This window comes from Carcharhinus amblyrhynchos, chromosome 15 (assembly GCF_965287045.1).
Source record: "Carcharhinus amblyrhynchos chromosome 15, sCarAmb.v2.hapA, whole genome shotgun sequence".
Classification (NCBI taxonomy): domain Eukaryota; kingdom Metazoa; phylum Chordata; class Chondrichthyes; order Carcharhiniformes; family Carcharhinidae; genus Carcharhinus; species Carcharhinus amblyrhynchos.
This window is the reverse complement of record NC_137338.1, coordinates 1,462,036-1,483,198: the sequence shown is the minus strand read 5'-3', so window position 1 is coordinate 1,483,198 and position 21,163 is coordinate 1,462,036.

The following is a 21,163-nucleotide window of genomic DNA, read 5'->3' as shown; positions in this document are numbered from 1 at the left end:
CAATCTAATCAGACAGAAGGCATTGGGAGTTTGGCCTTTCAATCCGAAGGGTGTAACTGACATGCCTTCCTGACTTTGCCTTCTGAAAGCTAGCAGCTGAGTAATGACCATGTGCAGAGGCATGTCAAGTGACTGAGACTCAACAGAGTCCTGGTCTTCAGCAGTGCTCAGAGTGCTGGCTTCCTGGGATGTCCCTGCCTCCACTGTGTGATGCTTCCCAGGTTGTGACCCCAAAGCCTCTTCAACATTAAGTCCCACCAAGATCCGTCTGTACATCAGAGAATCCATCTTTGGTGTCTGGTGTGTACTCTCGTGCCTGGTCGCTGGAGGCATTGGGCTGCTTCCCTGCTCTGCCTGCCAGAGAAGAGAGATCTTATTATTCCATGACAGGGGCATAGGGATAGAAGAGCCAAAACTCATGTTGGGTTTGGTGTGATGGATGATGGGATTATGGGTCCTCACCATTTTTTTATGTCCACCTTGCCCTCAGTACAGGGACGGTCCTTTGGTTCCTGGCCAGCTGGAGGGGTTCCTTCTCAAAGGGCGAATGGATTTTTAACTCCAGTATTCCTCCACCCATCTGGAATCTGTCCTGCTCATAGTGAGCCAATTTGTCCTGCAGGAGAACAGATGGGGGTGAGTGTAAGCAGACCACATGCCAGGCCAGTTGGTAAGGCTGCCTGGCATGTATGGCTGGTGAGTGAGAGCCTGGAGATGATGAGGAGATGAGTTTCAGGGGAAATAAGGTGTGTGGGAGAGCAAGTGATGCTGCCCCCTTGAGGTGGCAGTGTGTCAGCTCCCTGTGGAGGTGTGGCTGAATGGAGGAGATCAGTCATCCCCTTCCAGCACTACAGCACATCCTCCCCTGAAGGGAACTGATGCTTTTGAGCACTGCCATTGCCTCCCGTGCCGGATTGGTGACCTTGCTGGGGTGGGGGGGGGAGGGGTCTCCTTCCAAGCTGTGGATACAGGATGAGGCACAACTACTGGGTGGCACAGTGGTTAGCACTGCTGCTTCATAGCTCCAGGGACCTGGGTTCGATTCCCGGCTCGGGTCACTGTCTGTGTGGAGTTTGCACATTCTCCTCATGCCTGCGTGGGTTTCCTCCGGGTGCTCCGGTTTCCTCCCACAGTCCAAAGATGTGCGGGTTAGGTTGATTGGCCATGCTAAGAAATTGCCCCTTAGTGTCCAGGGGTGTGTAGGTTAGAGGGATTAGTGGGTATAATATGTAAGAATATGGGGGCTAGGTCCTGAGTGGGATTGTGTTTGGTGCAGACTCGATGGGCCGAAGGGCCTTTTTCTGCACTGTAGGATTCTATGATCTATGATCTACTCGATAATATCCAGCATTCTGGTGAAGACACACTCCAAGAATCATGGGGCAGACTTCCGCTCAGTGGATTTGGAACGAGTGCTGGGATAGATGGAGACTCCCCCCCACCCCAATGGAAGCATTCAGCTGATGGTAGGGTGAGTGAGTCAGAGGCTGTACACCATGGGGGCGGGGAGGTGCGACTTGAAATGCGTGCAAATAAGAAGATAAAAATATGGTGGGAAAACCCACCAACACCTCTGGAGGGGGCTACACCAGATGCTTCCTCTCTGAAATGAGACTTAGCCAAAATCTGCTGGATTGTACACATCTAGTTATCAGGTTTAGATGGGGATGGGGCTTGACTGCAATACTCTTAATGGAAAAGTAATCTGCTGACTCTTATCATTTAGAAGCACACAAACAATGACCATACATGACAATGGCACAGGTGCTTTTGATGCTTGAGAATAAGTCAATCTTTGGTGGGATTGGGGAGGGGAAATCTGGTTTAAAAATAAACATTTATTTCTTCCTCTGTCTGTGAGGAACAGTGCAGTCTGCTAACACTTTAGATTTGCTGTAAATCACTAGGGGATATGCTTGTGATTCACACAGCTCTGTTCTGCAATAATTCTCCACTGACTCATCCACTTCACGAGAATCTGCACCCTCTCGGAACAGCTGAAAAATGGAGATACACTGATCGAAGCTTTCACCTGCAAGTTGGGTTCTCAATTTATGCAATATTGAGTATCAAGAATGAGGAAAATTAGTAAAGTACCAAGGTTCCACACCAACAGATCGCTACCAACACTGGCAAGAGTAGGTTAGAAGATACGTAGGCACACAAGGATAGGAAATAAACTGAGCAGCAGATCCAGCCCACCTGCTCTAAACATGGTTCTGCCTGGTGCTGTGGCCAATATTTATTCTTCAACCACGATCACGAAAACTGATTTTCACCTTGATATTTGTGGGATCTTGCTGTGCACAAGCTGGCTACTGCATTTCGTATGATCCAAAAGTACTTAATTGCTGTCAAGAGCTTAGAGACAGCCCAAGGTTGTGAAAGGTGCTATATAAATGCAAGTTATTCCTTCTCTAAACATACGATCTCCTGGGAGAGAGAGAAAACAAGTGACAACCTGAGACAGACCAAACGGACTTGGTTCAAAGCAAACCCCACTGAATCTCAAATGCATTAGGAATATAATTATCTGTCTATCAGTATTCTAGATGCACAACTTCTGTTTTTGTGTAGACTAGACTTGGATAGTTGAACAAGTAAAGGGTCAGCAGATATCACATCATCCATTTTAAATAAAAGTGTTGGAGACGGGACTTCCAACAAAATATATAAAACTGTTATTCCTCAGACAGACTGTCTACTATCTTTTTAAAAAGTATTCACAGCTGTCACCATGGCAACAGGCACTGCTTTTTAACAGAAACTTGTTTACATAGGTTGTGAAGGTTTTTTTAATGAACGATTTTTCAATACAGCTCATGCAGATCAAAAGTCATACTGCACTTGAAGTTATCACAGTTTAGAATTCTTACCAGGATTCAGTTACTGGCCTTTTACTCTCTGTGAAAGCTATAAATCCAGAACAGGTACACATCTGATCTTATTCAGTACATCCGAACGACTGGATATTTAATTGAATCCATCAGTTCAAGGGAAAATATCCATCATTCACAATTTAAATTATCCTTTGCATTAATTGCACACACCCACAGTTTCTGATTCTTTTCATGTGAAAGCTTAGAAATGAGTGCCATTTCCTGTCTCCATCATTCAGTTGCTAATGCATTCAGCAAAATGTAAATGGCTGTATTATATTTAACGTTGTCAGTGAAACAAGGCTGTACATTTTATCTTGCAATGATTTTCTAAAAAATATGTCAATATTACTTCTACTGCCCCAAGGCTCTGAAATCTCATTCTCAAGTGTTAATGTACAGAAGTGGATACACATAAAGGGAATGGCTAAAGAACGATAACATAATGGTCAGGTCATTGGACCAATGATTGGTACATTCCCACTTATACAATCAGCTACCAAAGCAGACACAGAGGGCAAATACCAGTTAAGTAGCAGATGTATTTCAACTCAGTGACAGACAGAAAGGAAGTTCACCCATTCTAGACATCATACATAAAATTAAGAGGATATTCTGGATGAAACCTTTCCCTTTCCTCTATTCCTAACATTAACTTTTAAGTGATGCTTCGTACTTTGGTTTTTGAACTCTACCAGCTATTGCTCTGGATGGGTTTTTAATCAACGTCCTCCAGTCATTTACCTTCAAACTAGTTTTCAGGGAATGGTAACATAAGGGCTCAGCCAGTGCAATAGTAATCTGGAGGCCTCAAGTTTTTCTTATTCATTTGTGGGATATGGGTGTTGCTGGCTGGCCATCATTTATTACCTATCTCTGGTTGCCCTTGGAGAGCAGTTGAGAGTCAACCACATTGCTGTGGGCCAGACCAGGTAAGGACAGCAGATTTCCTTCCCTCAAGGACATTAGTGAACCAGATGGGTTTTCCTGGCAATCGACAATGGTTTCATGGTCATCAGTAGATTCTTAATTCCAGATTTTCTTTTCATTGAATTCAAATTCCACCACCTGCCCTGGCGGGATTCGAACCCGGGTTCCCAGGACATTAGCTGAATTTCTGGAGTAATAGTCTAGTGATAATACCGTGAGGCCATCATCTTCCTATCATGGCAGCTAGGAAATTTAACTTCATGGTCATCAGTAACGATGTAACTGAAAACTCTCCTTGCCCTTTAAGGAAGGAAATAGTATCCTTTGACTCCAAATCCATAACAACGTGTTTGCCCCTCAATATCCTCAGAAATGGCCCAGCAAATTATCCAGTTGTAGAAAACTGCTGTAAGTACAATCACGGTGGCATAGCCCCTTTAAGGGGTATTACTGGAGAGCCACGTGGTCAGGTCGGATTCTATGGGGTGTTGAGGCAGGAAGCTGAGCCAATCGAGAGTGAGGACACTTATCCCATATTGGGAATGGTTGGCAGTCGGAGCCGGGGAGGAATAGTGTACAGTCTCAGAGTTACTCTGCCAAACTCTATCTGTATATATAATTAATTATTACTTTGTCAATAAAGCCTTTCTGTTCTGAAGCTTCATTGAAGTGCCCTCGATTTATTACAATAATGTAACATGGGATTTAAATGGATGGAACGTATGAAGATTCCAGCACTAGTAATCTTTTACTCCACCGCCATCAAAGGTATAAATACATTTGTGAAAATATTCCTCTTAAGTAAATTACTGTTTTACAGCCAGCAAACTGCTGAGGCTCAGAGACTAAATTGAAAGTGAGCACCACTTAAAAATTAATGTGGCTCGACCTGACACACAAGAAAACCAGCAAGGCCTCAACTACAGATTTTGAATCAGCTGTGCTGAGGCCTTGTTGTGGAACATAGAACCGTACAGTGCAGAAAGAGGCCCTTCGGCCCATCAAGTCTGCGTCGACCGCAATCCCACCCATTCCCTCCCCCCATATATTTTACCCACTAATCCCTCTAACCTAAGCATCTCAGGACACTAACGGGCAATTTTAGCATGGCCAATTAACCTAACCCATACATCTTTGGACTATGGGAGGAAACCGGAGAACCCACAGGAAACCCACACAGACACGAGGAGACTGTGCAAACTCCACACAGACAGTGACCTGAGCCAGGAATTGAACCCAGGTCCCTGGAGCTGTGAAGCAGCAGTGCTAACCACTGTGCTACCATGCCACCCAACAGTGGGAGCTTTTGTTTCCAGCGAAGCCACAGTTAATGATCTCAGAAAAGAAATGGAGATTCGGAGCTTGATGCTGGTGGCATTCCCATTGCTGAGGAATGGCTGATGGAGTTTAATTTAGATAAATGCGGGGTGATGCATTTTGGTAGATAGAACCAGGGCAGGACTTACTCAGTTAATGGTAGGGTGCTGGGGAGAGTTACAGAACAAAGAGATCTAGGGGGACATGTTCATAGCTCCTTGAAAGTGGAGTCACAGGTGGACAGAGTGGTGAAGAAGGCATTTGGCATGCTTGGTTTCATTGGTCAGAACATTGAATACAGGAGTTGGGACGTCTTGTTGAAGTTGTACAAGACATTGGTAAGGCCACACTTGGAATACTGTGTACAGTTCTGGTCACCCTATTATAGAAAGGATATTATTAAACTAGAAAGAGTGCAGAAAAGATTGACTAGGATACGACTGAGACTTGATGGATTGAGTTATAAGGAGAGGCTGAATAGACTAGGATATTTTTCTCTGGAGCATAGGAAGCTGAGGGGTGATCTTATAGAGGTCTGTAAAATAATGAGGGGCATAGGTCAGCTAGATAGTCAATATCTTTTCCCAAAGGTAGGGGAGTCTAAAACTAGAGGGCGTAGGTTTAAGGTGAGAGGGGAGAGATACAAAAGGGTCCAGAGGGGCAAATTTTTCACACGGAGGGCAGTGAGTGTTTGGAATGAGCTGCCAGAGGTAGTAGTAGAGGCGGGTATAATTTTATCTTTTAAAAAGCATTTAGATAGTTACATGGGTACAATGGGTATAGAGGGATATGGGCCAAATGTGAGCAATTGGGATTAGTTTCGGGGTTTTAAAAAATAGGACAGCATGGACAAGTTGGGCCGAAGGGCCTGTTTCCCTGCTGTAAACCTCGATGACTCTATGATTCTATGATGAAGGAGCAGCGCTCCGAAAGCTTGTGATCCCAAATAAACCTGTTGGACTTTAACCTGGTGTTGTGAGAATTATTACTATGCCCACCCCAGTCCAACGCTGAGGTCTCCATATCGTGGCCACACTCTATTAACATTCTTGGCTATATCCTGTCACAGACACAGGACGGACCCAGCAGAGGTGGAAAAGAAGCCAGACAGTTGGCAGTCCATGATGTTCCATGGCAACAGATCAAACATGGACAAGGAAACCTCCTGCTGATTGCTTCCAGCTCTTCCTCCACAACCCAGCTGATGAATCAATATTCTCTAGTGTTGATCATCACTTGAAAGAAGCACTGAAGGTGGCACGGGCAAAGTGAGTCGGTACAATGGCAGGGGACCAAGCTGGCCAAATTCCAAAGGACATATTTTCCAGATTGGGCATTGCAACAGAGGCTGAGTACCCCAACACCAGGGAAAAGCCTACATAAATGTGTCCTCGCTAATCAACTTGGAGATGTCTCTGTCCGTGACAGTATTTGTATCAGTGATAACCACACAATCCTGGTAGCAACGCAGACCCATTCTCACTTGGAGGATACCAGTTACTAGGTGTGTGGCAGTGACCCAGTGCTGGTTCAGTGATTGCTGGTGAAATACTTGCTGGAGCAGGCTGCTTCATTAGGTGCTGAGGCTCTCTGGTCAGATACATGGACCAATTGGTGCGGTATGAAGGGGAATCTGAGACCCACAAGGGGCATGGACTCTGGTTGAGGTGGAATGACAGAAACTAGCGAGAAGCAGCACAACAGGTGAATGTACAGCATTTGTTCATGGAACATTTTAAAGTGGTTCAGCGATAATAACCTGCCACAGTTGTGGAAAAGGTGGCTGCAAAATTCAGCTTAAGGTAATGACCGTTTTGGTGATGACAGGCGTCAGGAATATGCAGTGAGAGTAAATATGCAGAGTTGGCAGAATGTGATATCAGTTAACACCTAATGATGAGTTGATGCTAGTGCTGCCACTTTCAATCTCACCACTCAAGCTTTTAATTAAACTCAGCTGAATGTCTCCATTAAAAGATGGCTCCCTTATCGGTTCTGTTTAAAGAGGTCAACAATAACTTTCAGATTTGTCGTAGATTGATTGTTCCCAGCTCAGTCTGAGTTTGTAACAATTCTGTTATGACCCCCACGGAGAGAGAAAAACAGGAAAAGGAAGGAACCCCCAAACAACCCTGACAAATGATAACATTGCACTTTTTAAAATGTTTACTGTGATTGTCAAACCCGAATATTAACATGAATGTTTCTAAATGTTTCAGCAGCACTCCCCATACATATATATGCAGTTTCAAACTCTTCCAAACTCTGTCTCCAGTAAGTTGGATCTCAATTATCCCACTCACTGGATTTAGCCCTGAAGATATTTACACTGGCAGCTTCATTCCATCCAAGATCCCCAGATATGATTAACACTGACAGGGTGCACTCCTATGAACCCTCTCTTCCATTGGATATACCAATTCTGATGGTGCTGCTTTCCAGAGGATCTTTTCAACCGATTCACGATAACACTCCAATTCGTTACCTGGTTACCTCTGGTATAAACTCTCTTCTGTACTGATGCCAGAACTATTCGCTGCTTTTAGTTTCAGTCCCTGTTAGCAAGCTCAAACATCATTTCACTAAGAGATCCGAAAGCTATGTTTTCTTCTTACTGCTAAACAGGAAACCAAGCTTCATCTTAGATGGGTTAGTTTCTCCCCTTAAAGCATCAGGAGTTCTGTTTTCTGCACAACATGAGTTAAATTCTAACTATCACCTCCCAAAAAATTAGCTTTCAGGTTCCTTTCTTGTTAGAAGAATACAGTGTTAGTAGAAAAGGACCGAAATAGGGAATTAGGAGGACAAAAAGGGGTCAAGAAATGTCCTTGGCAGACAGGAGTATGGAGAATCCATTTTATAGATATAGTAGGAACAAGAGTAGCAAGAGAAAGAGTTGGTCCATTAAGGGCAAAGAAGGGAAATTATGCGAGAACCAAAAGAAAGGGTGAGATCCTTACTGAATCGTTTGCACCGATATTCACAAAGGAGAGAGACATGTCAATTGATGGTGTCTTGGAGGGGTGTGTAAACCCTTTAGAACAAGTCATCATTACAAGGGAGGAAGTGTTAGGTGAATTAAAAAGCATTAAGGTCAACAAATCCCCAGGGCCAGATGGCTTCTATCTCAGATTACTAAGGGAGACAAGAGATGAAATTGCTGGGACTATAACAGAAATCTTTATTTCCTCATTGGCCACAGATGAGGTCCCAGAGGATTGGAGGATAGCCAATGTTGTCTCGTTATTTAAGAAGGGTAGCAAGGATAACCCGGGTAATTATCGGCTAATGAGCTTGATGTCAGTAGTCGTGAAACTGTTGGAGAAAATTCTTAGGAATAGGATCCATACACATTTGAAACCTAATGGTCTTGTTAGGGACAGAGAGCATGGTTTTATATGTGGGAGGTCATGTCTCACTAATTTAGTTGAGTTTTTTGAGGAGATGACAAAAATGATTGATGAGGGAAGGGCTGTGGATATTGTTTACATGGACTTTAGTAAAGCATTTAACAAGATCCCTCATGGCAAGCTGGTGCAAAAGATTAAATCTCACAGGATCAGAGGTGAATTAGCTAGATGGATTCGGAACTGACTTGGCCATAGAAGTGGAAAAGCCTGCGTCAAATTGGGGTGAGCACAGTAAGAAGTCTCACAACTTTAACCTGGTGTTGTGAGACTTCTTACTTGGCCATAGAAGACAGAGGGTAGTGGTGGAAGGATGTTTTAATGAACTGAGGTCTGTAACTGGTGGTGCTGTGCAGGGATCAGTGCTGGGATTTCTGCTGTTTGTAATATATATAAATGACTTAGAAGAAAATGTAGCTGGTCTAATTAGCAAGTTTATGGATGATACTAAGATTGGTGGAGTTGCGGATAATGACAAAGGTTGTCAGAGAATACAGCAGGATATAGATACGCTGGAAAATTGGGCAGGGAAATGACAGATGGAATTTAATCCGGACAAATGCGAGGTGATGCATTTTGGTCGATCCAATACAGGTGGGAGCTACAAAATAAATAGCAGATCCATCAGGAGCATAGACACACAGAGATCTGGGAGTACAGGTCCACAGATCCTTATAAGTGGCAGCACAGGTGGAAATGATGATGAAGAAAGCATTCGGCATGCTTGCCTTCATCGGACAGGACATCGAGTATGAAAGTTATCAAATTATGTTATAGTTGTGTTAAACGTTGGTTAGGTCACATTTGGAATACTGTGTCCAATTCTGGTCTCCACACTACCAGAAGGACATGGAGGCTTTGGAGACAGTACAGAAAAGGTTTACCAGGATGTTGCCTGATATGGAGAGTATTAACTATGAGGAGAGATTGAATAAACTGGGATTGTTCTCCCTGGAAAGACAGAGGCTGAGGGGTGACCTGATAGCAGTTTATAAAATTATGAGGGACATAGATAAGGTGAATAGTTGGAAGCTTTTTCCCAGGGCAGAAATGACAATTACAAGGGGGCACAAGTTCAAAGTAAGGGGGGGGGAAGGTTCAGTCAATATGCTGGGGAAGTTTTTAACACAGAGGATGATGGGGGCCCGGAATGCAGACATATTAGCAATATTTAAGACTTATCTTGGTAGATACATGAACGGGGGTGAGGGGGGGGATAGAGGGATACAGGCGACTGGTCTAAATGGGACAACATAATCGGCACAGGGTTTGTGGGCTGAAGGGCCTTTTCCTGTGCTGTTCTGTTCTTTGTTAATCAGCTCACCTCTACAGCAACACCAATGTACAAGGTCACTTCTTAAAAGCGACCACATAGCTAAGAATTCTGATTACAGATTTCTTTCCCAGAATTAGATTAGTTTAATTTCACTTTGGGGTAAGGGAATATCTAAAACTACAAGCTCTTGCAAAGTGTAGAGCTCATCAGTGTGACGAATTTTCTCAGAGTGGTGTTACACAAGATGAAGACTTTGGTTCAAACTTCAAAAGATTCTGTTCAGATTAGTTGCTCCCCATCAGTGAGCCATGTGCATGCGTTTGCCAGAGTAATGGACTCTGATGCAAGATTCCATCAACCACATACACTTTGCTTTGAGGGAATTGTATCTAAAAGCAGAGATGTACCACAATCGCAAAGGATTTCACTCCCTGAATGAACAGTCAATGACAGGAAAATTGTTAAGTGCAGTAAGTAGCAAGTTGAAAAGCCTTAAGTTACAGGACGATACAGATGGGCTGGTCAGATGGGCAGAACATTGGCAAATGGAATTTAACCCTGAAAACTATGAGGTGATGCATTTTTGGAAGGACTAACAATGCAATGGAATAGAACAAACAGAAGGATGATAGGAAGTGCAGAGGACTAGAGGAACTTTGGGATGCAGATTCAAGATTGTTGAAGGCAATAAGACAAGTATATGATGCCTGGAATCTTACTGCTGTTCACACTGGGGAGGGGGGGATTTTCCCATCCGGGTGCAATGAATGGAGGTTTGACTGGCTGCTAAATGTTCCAACTTCACTGCAGGCTGAAGGGCACCTTATTGAAGTGTACAAAATTCTGAGGATACAGATAGGAAGAAACATCTCCCCTTACAGAGCAGTCAATAACCATGTCATATAGATTTAGGGAAAGGGGCAGGAGAATTCAAGGGGATTTGAGGAAGAACATTTTCATTCCGAGGGTGGTGGGAATTTGGAACTCACTGCCTGAAAGGATGGTGGAGGCAGGAAACCTCACAACATCTCAGAAGCATTTAGATGAGCACTTGAAACACTATAACACACAGGCTACAGACAAAGCATTGGAAAATGGCATTAAAATAGATAGGTGCTTGGTGGCAGCACAGTCACAGTAGACTGAGCTATGATTGGTAAAACCACGCCCAAGGTCCCTCTGGTCCTCGGCACTTCCCATCATCCGACCGTTCACCCATGCTCAACATACATCATTTCGGAAAATACCCAGTATCCTGATAACAGTCATGATGCCTGTATCCTGCACCAGGTCACTATTCCATTGGGATTTGAGCCACCACATCAAACCAGAGGCCAGCTTCTAGGCAGCTAGGGCTACCTACTCTATAGCTGTGTTATAGACACCAAAGCAAAGTGGATTGAATTACAATTACTCTTCCTGCTTCCGCCTGTGACACTTCAAGCAACACCTTTGCTGCATGGACCACTCAGGCGGGGCTCTGGAGTGATTGTCATGATTCATGGTGGCCTGTTGTGTACTACACAACCTCCCCATCATGACCCTTACCATCAGATATACAGTGAGAAGCGGAGGAGGAGGAGGAGGAGGGGGGAAAGTGCTGGAGGAGCAGGAGGAAAGGGCGTGACGTCAAACACACTTCAGTGGCTGGGCTGCCGATGATTGTCCCATCAGACTGAGGTTTCACTGCACGTGGCCAATACCCACAGCTCCACATCCTAACCACCATTATCCATCACAAAGCTGCAAAAATATCGCAACCAAAAAGTAATTACAAATAAACTTTATTAAACAAATCATTTAATATTCCGTCCAAAAGGAAACTAATCACCCTCGTGCATTCACCTAGCGTCTGCTAAATGGGCCCAAAAGCTAAAGTATAGAAACAGATGCCAATACTTTTCTTTGCAATGGGTTCATAGACAGAATACAGCATTGCAAATCTCTACCTCCTTGCTTCCTACCAATCAACTCAGCATCCCAGCAGATCCTTTTACACTATTTTAAATATGCCAATAGAATTAGTAAATCAACTAATGATCAAATGTATTAATTAACAGCCTGTTAAAGGGGCATGTGCCTTTTTGTATGCTCCTTTAAATAGATCATCTAAACAATAAACTAATGAATCACCCCTTAAAGGAACACTGCAACAATAACAGAACATTAAAGGAAACTTAAAGTAATATTTTGAGTGGAGATAATGCACTCCAGCATCAATGTCCTCTTAACAGTCTTTTGGATAAACTAATAATATAAATAAATGATCAAATTAACAAATTATCAACCCCTTAAAGAAGAATTTCTCTTTATGCTTTTAGTATCGCAGTAAAAGATAACTAATAAATACATTCACTAAGAAACTAATTAACTACCTATTTTGTTCCAGATTTCAACATGGACAGTGTTTTGCTTTTAAACATGGATGGTGCTGGTCTTCAGAGTATTCTTGTCTCTGTTGGTGCCTCACTGCTGTGTTACCCCGTGGCTGCAGCCCAGCTGGTGGGTTACTGTTAACTATCATTGGGAGAGACTGCAGATGACTTTAAAGAAAACCCTTGAGCAGATAAGGGCCTGGAAGGCCCCGATTCAAAATGTACCAGCTCAGTGTGAATGGCAGCAGTCTGGGCTGTAAGGTTGGCAGATTGCAACAGAAGGGGCACTGGGGGAGTACCAGTGATGGAAGACCAAAGGTTCCTAATCCTGAGCCACTTACACAGGGTGGTGTCTCACCTACTCTAGAAGTTCTGTTGCCGAGCACAGACCCTTGGAATCAAAAACAAAAAGGCAGGTTACCTGAAATGCTGTAATTGGGAGAGGGGAGTGTGCAGTGGGACCTGAATATCCTTGTGCACCAATCACTGAAGGTAAGCATGCAGCTGCAGCAGGCAGTAAAGAAAGTGAATGGTATAAAGAACAAACAAAGAAAATTACAGCACAGGAACAGGCCCTTCGGTCCTCCAAGACTGTACCAGCCGAGCTGTCCAACTTAACTGAAACCCTGTATCCTTCTGGGGACCATATCCCTCTATTCCCATCCTATTCGTGTATTTGTCAAGATGCCCCTTAAAACTCACTATTGTATCCGCTTCCACTACCTCCCCCGGGAATGAGTTCCAGGCACCCACAATCTCTGTGTAAAAAACTAGCCTCATAAGCTTCTTTAAACATTGCCCCTTAGCATCTTAAACCTGTATCCCCACTAATTGACTCTTCCACCCTGGGGAAAAAGCTTCTGACTATCCACTCTGTCCATGTCCCTCATAATCTTGTAGACTTCGATCAGGTCGCCCCTCAACCTCCGTCGCTCCAGTGAGAACAAACCAAGTTTCTCCGATCTCTCCTCATAGCTAATGCCCTCCATACCAGGCAACATCCTGGTAAATCTTTTCTGTACCCTCTCTAAAGCCTTACATCCTTCTGGTAGTGTGGTGACCAGAATTGAACACTATATTCCAGCTGAACTAAGGTTCTATAAAGCTGCAACATGATTGCCAATTTTTAAACTCGATGCCCCGGCCAATGAAAACAAGCATGCCGTATGCCTTCTTGACTAACTTCTCCACCTGCATTGCCACGTATGTTGGCCTTCACAGTGGCTGGTTTTGAGTACAGGCACAGGGATGTGTGTTCCAATTATCCAGGGCCTTGGTGAGGACACACCTAGAGTATTGTGTGCAGTTTTAGTCTCCTTTCCTGAGGAAGGATGTTCTTGCGCTCGAGGGAGTGCAGCGAAGGTTTACCAGGCTGATTCCGGGGATGGAGGGACTGATGCGGTGAAGGATCCTCTTGGAGAGAGTGATCATTGTATGGTGGAGTTTCTGGTGCAGATGGAGGAGGAGAAAGTGGGTTCCCGGACACGCGTCCTTTGTTTGAATAGAGGGGAGTACGGTAGGATGAGAGAAGAATTGGCGAATGTGGACTGGGGGAGCGCGTTGGAAGGTAGGTCTGCTGAGGAGCAGTGGAGGATCTTTAAGGAGATCTTTCTTGGTGCTCAGCAGAAATTTATTCCGATGGTTAAAAAGGACAGTAGGAAGAGAGGTAATAAGCCGTGGATAACGAAGGAGGTGAAGGAAAGTGTTAAATTAAAAGCGGAGGAATTTAGAGTAGCTAAGAGTAGTGGGCGAGAAGAGGATTGGGAAAGGTTTAAATGTCAACAAAGATTGACAAAGAAGTTGATAAAGGAGGGTAGGAGAAGCTATGAGGCTGGGCTAGCACTTAATATAAAAAAGGATAGCAAGAGTTTTTATAAATATATGAAAAGGAAGAGGCTGGCTAGGGTGAACGTTGGTCCTTTAGAGGATGAGAAAGGGGAGCTAGTGGTAGGGGATGGGGATATGGCTAAGGTCTTGAATAACTTTTTTGTTTCTGTCTTCACGGAGGAGGACGTGAATAATTTGCCGGGTGTTAGCGATGGAAAGGTGGTAGGAATGGAGGGTCTTAATGACATTACTGTTACTAGAGAGGTGGTGCTCGACAGACTGGAGGGGCTGATTGTGGACAAATCCCCAGGACCGGATGGAATGCATCCGAGGGTTCTGAAAGAAATGGCGGAGGTTATAGTGGATGCCTTGGTGGTTATTTTCCAAACGTCGCTGGATTCCGGGGAAGTGCCGGAAGATTGGAAAACGGCTAATGTTACGCCGTTGTTTAAGAAGGGTGCCAGGCAAAAGGCGGGGAATTATAGGCCGGTTAGTTTAACGTCTGTGGTAGGTAAAATGTTAGAATCCGTCATTAAGGAGGAAATTGCGAGGCATCTTGAAGGGAATTGCTTGATAGGGCGGACGCAACACGGTTTCATTAAAGGGAAGTCGTGTCTGACAAATTTACTGGAGTTCTATGAGGATGTGTCTAGGGCAGTGGATAGAGGAGAGCCGGTGGATGTGGTCTTTCTGGATTTTCAGAAGGTGTTTGACAAGGTACCTCACAAGAGGTTATTGCAGAAGGTCAGGGGACATGGAGTTGGGGGTAGGGTGTTAGCGTGGATAGAGGATTGGTTGTCAAATAGGAGGCAGAGAGTGGGGGTCAATGGGTGCTATTCGGATTGGCGGTTGGTGACTAGTGGGGTGCCCCAGGGGTCGGTGCTGGGGCCTCAGCTATTTACCATTTATATAGATGATCTGGAGGAGGGAACCGAGTGTAGGGTGTCGAAATTTGCTGATGACACCAAGATTGGGGGAAAGGCAAATTGTGCGGAGGGTGTGGAGAGTCTGCAGAAGGATCTAGATAGGCTGGGCGAATGGGCCAGGAAATGGCAAATGGAATTTAATGTTGGCAAGTGTGAGGTGGTCCACTTTGGTAGGAAGAATGGTAGGAAGGACTATTACTTACGTGGCGAAAAACTGCAGCAGGCGACGGTGCAGAGGGACCTCGGGGTCCTTGTGCATGAGTCGCAAAAACCCAGCTTGCAGGTGCAGCAGGTGGTCAGGAAGGCAAATGGGATGCTGGCCTTCATAGCGAGGGGGATTGAATATAAAAGTAGGGAGGTCTTGCTGCAGCTGTATAGGGCATTGGTGAGGCCGCAGCTGGAGTACTGTGTGCAGTTTTGGGCGCCGCACCTGCGCAAGGATATTTTGGCCCTGGAGGGAGTGCAGAGGAGGTTTACTAGGCTGATACCGGAGTTGAGGGGATTGAGCTATGAGGAGAGGCTGAATAAACTAGGCTTGTACTCGTTAGAGTTTAGAAGAATGAGGGGAGATCTCATTGAGACGTATAAGATGATGAACGGGATGGATAGGATAGAGGTGGAGAGACTCTTCCCGCTCAAAAAAGACAGTAGGACTAGGGGGCACAGCCTCAAGATAAAGGGGAGGTGGTTTAGAACGGAGTTGAGGAGGAACTTCTTCACTCAAAGGGTGGTGAATCTCTGGAATTCTCTGCCCGTTGAAGTGGTGGAGGCTGCCTCGCTAAATATTTTTAAGAAGCGGGTTGATGGGTTCTTGATAAGAGAGGGGATTAAGGGTTATGGGGAGAGGGCGGGAAAGTGGAACCGAGCCACAACAGATCAGCCATGATCTTATTGAATGGCGGGGCAGGCTCGAAGGGCTAGATGGCCTACTCCTGCTCCTATTTCTTATGTTCTTATGTTCTTATGTATGAGGAGAGATTGACCAGGTTAGGATTGTTTTCGTTGGAGTTCAGACAAATGAGGGGGGGATCTCATAAAGACTTATAAAATTCTAACAGGACTAGACCGGATAGATGCAGGGAGGATGTTCCTGATGGTGGGGGAGTCCAGAACCAGGGGTCACAGTCTGAGGATTCAGGGTGGACCATTTAGGGCAGAGATGAGGAGACATTTCTTCACCCAAAGAGTGGTGAGCCTGTGGAATTCATTACCACAGGAAGTAGTTGATGCCAAAACATTGAATGTATTCGAGAGGGGCTGGATATAGCACTTGGGGTGAATGGGATCAAAGGTTATGGGGAGAAAGCAGGATTAGCCGATTGAGTTGGACAATCAGCCATGATCGGGATGAATGGTGGAACAGGCTCGAAGGGCTGAATAGCCTCCGCCTGCTCCTATCTTCTATGGTTCTGTATAACGGGCCGCTGGGAGATTCTGCAATTTCTTTGAGCAATGGAATCTGTGGCCGTGATGAGAGCAGGTTGAGATTGCAGGGCAGAACGCTATAGTGGCATGGCTTCAGCTGCATTCTGGAGTTATCTGGTTTCTGATAGTTCCACAATGGAAGCTGAGGCATCACTCATTACATGTAGCATTATAAACGGCTCTGCAAGTGTTCTCATGGTCATTATTTCACAATAGAAAGGATGGGATCTGAGCTCTGTGTAGAACTTTGTGCCAAGTTAAATTGATGACAGGAAGACTATGGTTAGTGAGAACCTAGAAACTGTCATTATCATGAAAGAGGTAGTATTGGGCAAGTTAATGGGGTTAAAGTTAGACAAGATCAGTGACTAGTGGTGTGCTTCAGGGATCAGTGTTGGGACCACAATTGTTTACATAAGAACGTAAGAACATAAGAAATAGGAGCAGGAGTAGGCCATCCAGCCCTTCGAGCCTGCCCCGCCATTCAATAAGATCATGGCTGATCTGTCGCTGCTCAGTTCCACATTCCCGCCCTCTCCCCATAACCCTTAATCCCCTCTCTTATCAAAAACCCATCAACCCACGTCTTAAAAATATTTAGCGAGGCAGCCTCCACCACTTCAACGGGCAGAGAATTCCAGAGGTTCACCACCCTTTGAGTGAAGAAGTTCCTCCTCAACTCCGTTCTAAACCGCACCCCCCTTTATCTTGAGGCTGTGCCCCCTAGTCCTACTGTCCTTTATGAGCGGGAAGAGTCTCTCCACCTCTATCCTATCCATCCCATTCATCATCTTATACGTCTCAATGAGATCTCCCCTCATTCTTCTAAACTCTAACGAGTACAAGCCTAATTTGTTCAGTCTCTCCTCATAGCTCAACCCCCTCAACTCCGGCATCAGCCGAGTAAACCTCCTCTGCACTCCCTCCAAGGCCAAAATATCCTTGCGTAAGTGCGGCGACCAAAACTGCACACAGTACTCCAGCTGCGGCCTCACCAATGCCCTATACAGCTGCAGCAAGACCTCCCTACGAGTTTTACTGATGATTTGAAGCTGGCGACCAAGTGTAATGTGTCACAATTTGCATATGACACAAAAATGAGTGGCAAAGCAAAGTGTGCAGTGAACGCTGAAAGTCTACAAAGGGAGATAGATAGTCTAAGTGAGTGGGCGAGGGTCTGGCAGATGGAGAACAATGTTGGTAAATGTGAGGCCATCCATTTTGGTAGGAATAACAGCAAAATGGACTATTATTTAAACGGTAAAAAATTGCAGCATGCTGCTGTGCAGAGGGACCTGGGTGTCCTTGTGCAGGAATCTCAAGGAGTTGGTTTGCAGGTGCAGTGGTTAATTAAGAAGGTAAATGGAATTTTGTTCTTCATTGCTGGAGAGATGGAGTTTAAAAACAGTGAGATTATGTTGCAGCTGTATAAGGTGCTGGTGAGGCCACACCTGGAGTACTGTGTACAGTTTTGGTCTCCTTACTTGAGAAAGGATATACTTGCACTGGAGGGGGTGCAGAGGAGATTCACTAGGTTGATTCCGGAGTTGAGAGGGTTGGCTTATGAGGAGAGATGGGGTCGACTGGGGCTATACTCATTGGAATTCAGAAGAATGAGGGGAAATCTTATAGAAACATATAAGATTATGAAGGGAATAGATAAGATAGAAGCAGGGAAGTTGTTTCCACTGGTGGGTGAAACTAGAACTAGGGGGCATGGCCTCAAAATAACAGGGAGCAGATTTAGGACTGAGTTGAGGAGGAACTTCTTCACTCAAAGGGTTGTGAATGTGTGGAATTCCCTGCCCAGTGAAGCAGTTGAGGCTCCCTCATTGAATGTTTTTAAGGCAAGGATAGATACGTTTTTGAACAGTAAAGGAATTAAGGGTTATGGTGGGCAGGCAGGTAAATGGAGCTGAGTCCACAAAAAGATCAGCCATGATCTTATTGAATGGTGGAGCAGGCTGGAGGTGCCAGATGGTCTACTCCTGTTCCCTAGTTCCTATAAAGGAGCTGAATATTATTTAAATGGAGAAAGACTGCAGAAAGCTGCAGCATGGTGGTATTTGGAGGTCCGAACGCATAATCTCAAAAAGTTACCATGCAGATTCAGCTGGTGATTGGAAAGGTATATGTTGGCCTTTATTTCAAAGGGAATGGAGTATAAAAATAGAGAAATCTTCCTAAACCTATATAGGACACCTGGAATACCATGAACAATTTTAGTCCCCTTATCTAAGGAAAGATATACTGGCATCAAAGGCAATCAAGAGAAGGTTCACTAGGTTGATTCCGGGTAATGAGAGATTTTCTGATGAGAAGAGATTAAGTAGCTTTGGACTGTATTCATTGGTGTTTTGAAAAACAATAGCTAACCTTATTGAGACATACAGGATTCTCAGGGGGCTGAAGAGGGTAGATGCTGAGAGATCTCCTTTATGGGAGAGTATCCAATCAAAGGACATAATCTCAGACAAAGGGATCACCCATTTAAAACAGAGAGGAGGAGAAATTTCTTCTCTCAGAGGGTAGTGAACCTGTGGAAATCTTTCCTGGAAAGGCTGTAGAGGCTGGGTCGTTAAGTACATTCAAAGCTGAGATAGACAAATTTTCAATTGGTCAGGGAGTCAAGGCTGATGGGGATAAAGCAAATGTGGAGTAGAAGATTAAATCAAATCAGTCTTGATTTTATTCAATGGCAGAGTGCAATCGATGGGCTGAATAGTCTACTTACAACCACATGCATTTCCCACATCTATGTTCCCCCTAAAAAATGTGCAATACCAATATCTGAACTGATGATCGCAAATGTGAGATCAAATAATGGTGTTTCATCATCAATCTCACGGTCCCACAACATTCCCGGCCACCTTTCAGTTCTTGTATCTGAAAGAGAAAAGCACAAAGAATGTTTGCAATGTGGGAAATGGAGAGAGAGCAATGTAGGCACCTGCTGCATCCAGAAGGAACCTTTCTTTAAGAGAAGCAGGTTGGCTTTGAATACTTCAAGCTAGCTTTAAATGCTGTTGGCCTAGCATAAACGCGGGTTCCTGCTGATGTGAGTAGCCACTCTGCAGCAAGTCGAGTGAATACTACATTCATTTAAGTTAGCAGACAGCATAAAGTTTGCATGCTACCTGTATTGGAACAAATGGTTATGGGTTAATCGCATATCCTGATCTCTGCACCTGTTTTGGTCCTGATCCAACTTTTTTACTGAAAGCTTTAATGGATTGATGAAGTCAGGTTCACTTATGAAATGAGTTCACGGCATTCTCAACCCAGTTCTCAGCAGCAGTGATCCATGAGACTGAGGTGATAATCAAAGCTGAATCATTTTCACCCAAACAGGTCACATGACTGCAGGTGTGAGAAACTGTGCGATGTCACACTCGTACAAAACAAGAAACTCTTGTAAGATATGTTATTGGGATTATAGCAGATAAAATATAAGTCTGCATCTCGAAGTCTAACTGACCTGGAATTGCTCAGAGTAATGGAGCTTTGGGTTCATTTTCAACTTTTGATCCCTCGGCAACAAATTTAAATATTACCTCGTTTGCTCTGGAATTTTACAGTGTAGAGGGAGCTTTACTCTGTATCTAACCCCGTGCTGTCCCTGTCCTGGGAGTGTTTGATGGGGGACAGTGTAGAGGGAGTTTTACTCTGTACCTAACCCCGTGCTGTACCTGTCCTGGGAGTGTTTGATGGGGGGACAGTGTAGAGGGAGCTTTACTCTGTATCTAACCCCGTGCTGTCCCTGTCCTGGGAGTGTTTGATGGGGGACAGTGTAGAGGGAGTTTTACTCTGTACCTAACCCCGTGCTGTACCTGTCCTGGGAGTGTTTGATGGGGGGACAGTGTAGAGGGAGCTTTACTCTGTATCTAACCCCGTGCTGTCCCTGTCCTGGGAGTGTTTGATGGGGGGACAGTGTAGAGGGAGCTTTACTCTGTATCTAACCCCGTGCTGTACCTGTCCTGGGAGTGTTTGATGGGGGGACAGTGTAGAGGGAGTTTTACTCTGTATCTAACCCCGTGCTGTACCTGTCCTGGGAGTGTTTGATGGGGATAGTGTAGAGGGAGCTTTACTCTGTATCTAACCCCGTGCTGTACCTGTCCAGGGAGTGTTTGATGGGGGGACAGTGTAGAGGGAGCTTTACTCTGTATCTAACCCCGTGCTGTACCTGTCCTGGGAGTGTTTGATGGGGGGACAGTGTAGAGGGAGCTTTACTCTGTATCTAACCCCGTGCTGTACCTGTCCTGGGAGTGTTTGATGGGGATAGTGTAGAGGGAGCTTTACTCTGTATCTAACCCCGTGCTGTACCTGTCCTGGGAGTGTTTGATGGGGACAGTGTAGAGGGAGCTTTACTCTGTATCTAACCCTGTGCTGTACCTGTCCTGGGAGTGTTTGATGGGGACAGTGTAGAGGGAGCTTTACTCTGTATCTAACCCCGTGCTGTACCTGTCCTGGGAGTGTTTGATGGGGACAGTGTAGAGGGAGCTTTACTCTGTATCTAACCCCGTGCTGTACCTGTCCTGGGAGTGTTTGATGGGGACAGTGTAGAGGGAGCTTTACTCTGTATCTAACCCCGTGCTGTACCTGTCCTGGGAGTGTTTGATGGGGACAGTGTAGAGGGAGCTTTACTCTGTATCTAACCCCGTGCTGTACCTGTCCTGGGAGTGTTTGATGGGGACAGTGTAGAGGGAGCTTTACTCTGTATCTAACCCCGTGCTGTACCTGTCCTGGGAGTGTTTGATGGGGACAGTGTAGAGGGAGCTTTACTCTGTATCTAACCCTGTGC